The sequence below is a fragment of the Macadamia integrifolia genome, chromosome 12, assembly GCF_013358625.1.
Source record: "Macadamia integrifolia cultivar HAES 741 chromosome 12, SCU_Mint_v3, whole genome shotgun sequence".
Lineage (NCBI taxonomy): Eukaryota > Viridiplantae > Streptophyta > Magnoliopsida > Proteales > Proteaceae > Macadamia > Macadamia integrifolia.
This window is the reverse complement of record NC_056568.1, coordinates 17,249,452-17,257,515: the sequence shown is the minus strand read 5'-3', so window position 1 is coordinate 17,257,515 and position 8,064 is coordinate 17,249,452. Positions and strand designations below refer to the sequence as shown.

At 43.0% G+C, this 8,064-nt stretch overlaps 1 long non-coding RNA gene across 1 annotated transcript; it reads left to right on the top strand.

Moving 5' to 3' along the window:
• The first annotated feature begins 1,687 nt into the window (after positions 1-1,687).
• Positions 1,688-5,915, top strand: LOC122057546. Its single transcript, XR_006133553.1, has 2 exons — positions 1,688-3,319; positions 5,069-5,915. It is a non-coding gene; the product is annotated as an uncharacterized LOC122057546 (long non-coding RNA).
• Positions 5,916-8,064: the final 2,149 nt, after the last annotated feature.

Here is an 8,064-nt window from a genome sequence, read left to right as displayed (position 1 = left end):
TCAAGCTTGAGACGTCTGTTAACGAAAAAATAGTGTGTTTCAATACAAGAATCCCAGATTCATTCTGTGCAAAGAGTTGAAATGAGTTGCAGCATGCCTGGATGATTGTAAGCTCGATTGCTGCCTGAGCGAGGGATTACTTGTCGCTGCCAATTAACATACTATACTTCTGTATGTTCTGATCTCAGATGTTCCATAAGCAAGGGGTGCTCTGTTTGGAGGCGGAAGATTGAGGAATGTAAGAAGTCATTTTTTTTTTCAGAGAAAAGAGTAGTCATTGTTGAATCCACCAGAAAAGCCGCATTGGTACAGAATCTGGAGAAGACCCGATTCCTGGTTTCAATATCAAGCTTTAGTGTGTGCCTTATCTAGAATTTCCAACATCAGGATACTTAGTGGATGAGGCAACAAATGGCATCGGTTCTGCTCGGTCCCGTTGTTGATCAGCTGGTTTGGGCTTCAGATGCAGCCTACTCTTTTGATGTGCACAAAGAGTTTTTGTTATATGGTTTGACTACTATAACTATAAAAAAAGAAAAAAAAAATATTACAAGAGAGAATAAAGGAAGAAAAACATCAAAAGCAACATTATTTATATGCCCTACAATATTTCTAGAGACAAATAACTTAGCAGTAGTGTGGAAGACATGCAATTCTTGTTCACTGAGTCAAAACTAAGATCATGGATTGAGAAGTAATGGCTTGTTATCTAATGGATGGAATTGTAGCAGGTCTCCATGGTAAAAAATGTAGTTGAAACTCTACTAGTATCCATCTTGTTTAATTTCTTGGAAGACCAAATTCTCTGATGGAGAAGCTGAGTCTCTCAAGCTCAGTTGCAACTTCTTTCATGGTGGTCCTCTTGCCATGCATTCATGTTCAAGCATCTAGTTGCGAATACAACTGCCTCAAGTTCCTCTTTTTACATTCTTCTACAACCTGAGCATCAAGGACCTCAAAGTGGCTAGTCTCCTCCATTGAACAAATGAACTCGGCAACTAGACTTCTATCTTCTAATATAGTTGAAGATAGGTCGTCCCCGGTTGATAGCTCGACAAGTACCACTCCAAAGCTATAAACATCACTTTTCTGTATGGATTGCCTTCGTTGGAAATACTATGGGTCTAAATACCGAAATGTCTCTTGAACCAAAGTAAAAGGGGTTATTCTCAATTGGCACTGACCTTGAAATCCCCAAGTCTGACACTTTGCCTCTATATCGATCATCTAAGAGTATGTTGGTAGACTTGATATCTCTATGATAGATAGGTATGGAAGCTGTTGGGTGCATGTATGCTATTGTTCCTGCAATTTCTATAGCAATTATGCCATGTAAAGAACTCACGACTTTTATTGTGGATGTGGTCGAAAAAGAGTTCCAGTGGAAATAATGCGTAAACTTTAGGGGAACTTTTGTCTCCAAACAACATCCAAATAATTTAATCACATTCCTTGTGTTGATTTGGAATAGCTCCTTAATGAACTGATCAATTCGGCCTTGATCACTTGAAAGTATACCTTTATATATGGTACCTTTCCCTCCAAGATCGGGAATTTGGTTCTGATTATAGTTGTTTGTTGCTTTTTTCAATTTCTTCATTAATAGATATTTATTTCCACCCCCCCACCCCACCCCGACCCCCCCCCCCCCAAAAAAAAAAAATACTAATATTTCTGTTGTCTCGATATTACTTTTATTTGAAGAATTTTTTTGTTGTAGTAATAAGTGTTGCGGCAAGAAATCATCTTAGGTTGTTGTGGAACCTTCATAGAGAGGAAAACACACAAGAGTGAGCGTCGGATTGATCGGGCGAGGGACTCTCCGATGCCTAAGTTAGATCTCTCTACAAACAGATAATTCTAGTAGCAATGAAAAAAGTTCGATCCCTTCGAAAGGGATTTACCTGAATATTTATAGCTAAAGATAACGGCCATAGGGTGAGAGTCCCGCTTTGGTAGCTTCTTAATGCTGGTAGTAGTCCAAATACAGGAAAGGGCTGTAATAGGAAAGTGAATATGAGAGACGTTCTAGTTATGGAATCTCCATGTATTGGCCATATCCCAAGGAATATGGCAAGATATCATTCCCTCTAAGGAAGATTCGATTTTCTGTTGAGAGTCCTTTCTGGACTAGGATTAGTTCAGTACTAGACTTGGTAAGCCCTTTTAGATGTATCTTGGTCAAGAAATCTATTGGAATCTCATGCTGAGCAACCTTGGTCAAGGGATCCAGATGGCGAGTGTCTTGGATTGAGTAGTCTGGTTTTTGAACTACCTATCCCGAACGACTGCTACTCGCACTGTTGGGCTAATGAGACCTTGATACCTTGAGTGGTCTGATTGCCAAGCCACTTACCCTAAGCAACGTTGCATGTGCCACTCTTTGTTCCATTGGTGAAAGCCTTGGACCTGCTAGTCGGTTAAGGAACCATTATAGTTGGGCCTATTCAATAGTTTGAATAGTCGTGTAGTGGGACTTTCATGTAATGCTCTTCTGGAGCTTGTGCTCGCTGAGTCGTTCGGTTGTTAAAGTTCCTTTTAGCAAAGTAGGTCTGTTGACTACTTCTGGTTCGGGCACTCGCTTTGGACTGGATGAACAACCTGACTGGGCTCAGGCCATTCTCCCGGGCCCGCATTAGCACCTTCTAGGCTTTTGGGTCTAGTACTATTTCGGTTCACTTGGCATGCCCTTGATGGTTGCCTATTTTTTTCATAATAGATTTCCCCCCCTCCTGTCGAGCTGCTTGTGGTCGGTCAGAATACTTTGGGCCATAGCATCTCACAGCTAGAATCGTAGCCCTTCTTATCATGGTCGATGCCTCATCTTGCGAGAAGGGTAACTGCCTCAATGACTTGATCCTTCACTTCTAGAATTAGTACCTCCCTTATTCATTAATGCGTCGTGGATTCTCTGGGTATCGTTCTAAAACGGTGGCAACTTTTCATGATTGAAAAGATTCTTCTTTGATGGGTTGATGAATGAGGAGATGTCATGTCAACATCCCTGCCACCATCCTGGTGCTAGGGGAGTTGAACCAGTTTGTTGGGTTGGTCCGATTCACACATTTTCCCATGAGGTGTGTCCTTTCATTGGTTTGTATTAAGTTCCCCCATATGCCCTTTGGGGGGTGAAAAGCGTCTTTTCAAGGCTCTCCAGTGTTCATTTTCTCCATTTCTTCTTCCTCACAACTTCGAGAGTATATTGCTCCATCAGCATCCTGTTTTCTCGTTGCCCATGACCTTTGAGGGTTTCCTGTCTTCGTGGCTGTCACCATAGCTGTTGTGCTTCTTCCTTTGTTGGGCTTCTCTCATTTTACTAGTAAGTTTCCTCTTTCCTCACTCCCTTTTTTTTTATTTATTATAATCGCCATCAATAGTTTCCAACTAAGACCTGGAGGTAGAATGTGGGGCAATTTCCATCATTGATAGCGCAATTCTCTTGCCCTCTACTCTTGTGTTTCCTGGCGTTCTCTAAGGGGCTAATGCTGGTCCATCTATAGTGTTTATAGGAATAGGTTCTAACTCTGTTGGCCCTGATGTTCAGAGAGGTAGTGGCCCTACCTTTGTTCCCATGGGTATTGGATTTGAAGCCTTGAACTATCGTTGCTGTTAAGGTAAGAGGACCTTGCTAGGATCTGATCTCGCTATCATATACCTGACTCGATCATTTTGCGACTTCCATCGGGAGATGAATTTTCCTGTCCACGCTTGTTTATGAGGTATGTTTGTACGAAGAGTTCTTTAGAACTGGACTCCATTTTTTTTCGATCCATCCACTCGTTCGAGAGGTGTTTGCATATTTTGGCATTATTTCTTCTCAGCTCTAGTTGAATGGTTGTCACAATTTGCTTGGGTTTTGTGCTCTTGTCGATGGGCTTGACTGTTCCAAATCTTTTTATCTGTTTTTCACTTGCTTTGAGTCAGCGTTTAGAAATTAGGGTTGTGGAGGGGAATCCTTCTTTTATCAAGGGATGGAAGGTTAGGTTCTTTTTTACCTCTAGGTTCGAGGGGTTTCCGATCGACAATAATTGGTATGAGCCAGACATCGCTTTTATGAACAACCATCCTATCCTTACTGCTTCGGATGAACGGATTTCTAGGTGCTGATGGACTCTGGTCGTGCCGTCAACACTGCCAAGATGGGAGATGAAAATTTTCTCTCTTGGCATGGCTTGAGCTCTTGTGATTGACCTTATAGAGTAGCTTCCCTCTTCTTCATTTTTTGTGCGCTGACTTACTCATTTGGACTTTAATGTCGCTTAACCGTAATTTAATTTAGGCGGCCTTTGCCTTCCATTAGGCCTAAAATTGGAGGCGAGAAGAGGTGTAGAGAGAGAGAGAGAGAGAGAGAGAGAGAGAGAGAGAGAGAGAGAGAGAGAGAGGCAAAAGTTACCGATTGTCCCCTTGAAAGGCATCGAAAAAGGAGAAGGCCTAAAGCTACCTCGGATCGACCCGCTTCTCAAACTATCAAGGCGGAAGTTTCTGCTCATCCTGAGACTGACGTTACTCCGTCGACTACCTTGGTCGATTCGACGGAGTGCATCGCTCGACCTATTATTGAGATTAACATTGGGGGTGGTCCTCTCCATAGAGGTTTTTCACCCCCTATCAAGGATTTTCCTGCATATATAAAGCAGAGGGCTTCTCCGAAGGATCGGTCTGTGCTTCTTGGCATGTCATCACGACACGCGGGTGAATCCGAGAGACCTTTGGGAGGAACATGAATTCACGGTAATTTAGTCAGGGGATCACGTTCCTCTGACACGGGTGTTCATGTATGAAGAGATTGCGAAGATGGAGGAGGCCGATGCTAGGGGTGACTGTGTGACCTTTGACGACCAGAACCGACAGAGGATAGTGTCATTTGACGAATGTTCGATTTTCTGTGAGGAATTCATGGCTGGCTTCTGGAACCTCACATGTCGTTACCCTAGAGATTATCTGGGTATGGGTGACATGTCCATACACAAGCAATGCTAGAAAGGGAGGGCGACTCTTGCTTGACTGAGCTCTATTTTTTTGTCACCCCATTTTTTTCTATTTTTTTCCTCATTTGTAGCTTGTGCAGATCACATCATACGTTGCAAACGTGTATGACTGGTTAAAGGGCTGTCAGGTCAAGTTGAAGGGTTTGGCACTTTTACCTCAACAAAGGATGAGATGGTAGCTTCCTTGATTGAGTAGTTAAGGAACTTGACGGTTGAGAATGTTTCTAATTTGGACACACAAGAATGGATATCGATTCTCAAAGCTCAAGTCACTACGGCCATAGAGGTTCATGGGATCGGACGATACAGTTTGGTGGACAAAGAGAAAAAGCTACTTGGTCATCTCTTGAGTGTTCAGGCAGATCTGAATTCTACTCGAACTTGCCTTCAGGAGTGGGATATTGCCTTGCATTTATGAGCAGTTGGCCAAAGAAGAGGCTGAGCATTGTGTGGCTCAACTGGAATTTGGTCTTAAGTCTTCTCAAGGGCAGTTGTCCATTGTGCGGGCTCAAGTGGTTGAGGATTACAAGACTTCGAAAGACTTTGAAGACTATCTCTTCCTACCATATCGATGCCTACATCTATGAAGCCCGTGACTACCGAAATTTCGTACTTGTTAAGCAGCATTCTTTCGAAATCTTATCCTTTGTGCATGCAAGTTCCAAGACCAAGAAGGAAGTTATAGAATAGAAGGCGACTCGAGAATCAGTTGAAAGAGTGGAAACCCAACCGGGTGGACTTGTTGAGCAATGAAGATGAAGGGATCAAGGTGGTGGAGGCTTGAATGCTATGTATTTGTTTTTGTTTCTTTTGGCTCTTATAAAGCTTCTCTTGAATGAACGAACCTCCCTTATAACTCATGTGATGACTTGTGTTCGTGCTTTTTCCTCTACTGATCAATGAAGATCGATTTTTAATTTTTTCCAATCGAGGGTGGCCAGCCCAAGGTTAGTCTTTATTATTTTTTATAATCAATATGGATCGGGCTTGACTGCCAACTTAGAGTTGGTCTTTAGTCTTTTTCCGGTTAGCACAGACCAGGCTTTGCTGCCAACTCGGGGTTGGTCTTTATTATTTTACTGTATAGATTGGGCTTGATTGCCAATTGGGAGTTGGTCTTTAGTCTTTTGTCGATCAGTACAAATCGAGCTTGCCTTGCCAACTCGGGGTTAGTATTTTAATCTCAAAGCTAATACATAAAACAAAATTGCAACTAATAAAATGAAATAAAAAAGAATAACCAAACCGAGACGATGCATAATGGGCCTACTAGTAATACTTGAAAGTGCTTTGAGCCCTATGATTCTTGCTCGGGGTAGTCTTACCATGTTTCGACATCACACACCTGGGACGAAATGTGCCTTTTTCTCTTTGATAAAAGTAGCGTAGCACTCTCGCGAGCCCGTCTGACTTGAACAAAATTCTCTAACTTCTTGCTCTGTGGGGAACTTAACTTTGAGGTGCTTTGTATAGGCTATAGCCCCTAGATCATTCAACGCCGATCAACGCAGGATGATAATATAGGTTGATGCCATTTTGATGACCATGAAGTTGACGAGTGTAGTTGCCGAACGAGGGCCATCTCCAATGGTCACGGGTAGCTCGATGAATCCTTCTGTATATGCAGCGATTCCAGAGAAGCAGTACAAAGGTCCTGTGTAGGCTTGAGCTTGTCGTCTCCCAAGCTGAGCTCCTTATACGCATCATAAGACATGACATTCAAAGAAAAACCTGAGTCGATTAGAACTCAACGGAATGGACAGTTAGCAACCACCAGTTGAACCACGATGACGTCATTATGGGGTAAGTTCAAGCCTTGTAAGCCCTCGTCCTTGAACGTGATCACCGGATCTTTCCGAGCGATTTTGGTCGGCTCCTCTAGTACACAAAGCGAGTGTGCACCTTCTCTTTTCTTACTGACTTGGACCTCGGGCCACCTAAAATAGCGTTTATAGTGGGGCCATTCGAACTATTAGAGTATTAGGTCTTCGATCATTTGACTGTCTTTTTTCCACCTCATCCTCCTTCTATGAGTCACACTATCTCTGAATCAATTCCCCTAACTCCTAGTTTGGCTAGTCGGCTTTCGGGTTCCGGAGGTACTCCTTGAGATACCCTATTTTAATCAGCTCCTCAAGCTCTTTCTTCAAAGCTTAGCAGTCATCCGTGTAATGCCTGATTTCCTTATGGGAGCGATAGTACTTCTTCAGGTCATGTTCTTATGGTTTGGACAATATAGCAAGAAGCGAGAGGATAAAATTTTTGTCCTTGATCTCGAGCAACACCTTAGAAGGTGCTCTATCGAATTGAGTGAGCGATGAGTTCTCAGGGCTAGTGGCTCTCTTTCTTTTATTTTCTTGCTCATCTTCTTTAAGACGTGCAGTTCTCCTTTTCTTTTCCTTAGGTGGCTAGGTCATCTCCTTACATGCGGTTAGATTCTCGTCCATCATTACGTAATTTTAGCACCTTGCTAGGAGTTTCGACAGGTTCGTCAGATAGTTTTAGACATGGAATCGATCAGCTTCTCATGGGTGACCCCCTCGTAAAGTGCGTTGAAGGCCGAGCCATCCTCTAGGTCCTGGACAACCATGATGGCTTTGATGAAGTGAGCAATTTAGTTGTGAAGCGACTCGTCCTGTGCTGCCTGATGCAGAAAAAGATGTGCGTAGTCTTCTGTTGTCGAATGCTGATTTGGAATGTAGCGATAAAGGCAACCCCTAGTTGATTGTAGTTGAGAATTGATCATGGCTTCAAAACTGAGTACCACATCAATGCCGCTCCCTTGAGCGAGGCTGGAAAGACCCGACAGAAGGCTACTTCCGAGCAAGTTTGGATGGACTTCACCAAGTTGTAGTGTCGGAGATGATCCACCAAGTCGGTCGTCCCATCATAGAAAATGAAGGCTGATATCTTGAACTTCTTGGGGAGCTCGACCAATGCTAGCTCGACAGATAAGCAATTATGTGTGAGAACAATTGCCATGCTTTTTGCTGCTTTTTTCATGTTATTCACCTTCTCATCTAATTCCTGGATGCAGTGCTCCAAGCTTGTTTCTTTTCTGGGATGAACAACCTCC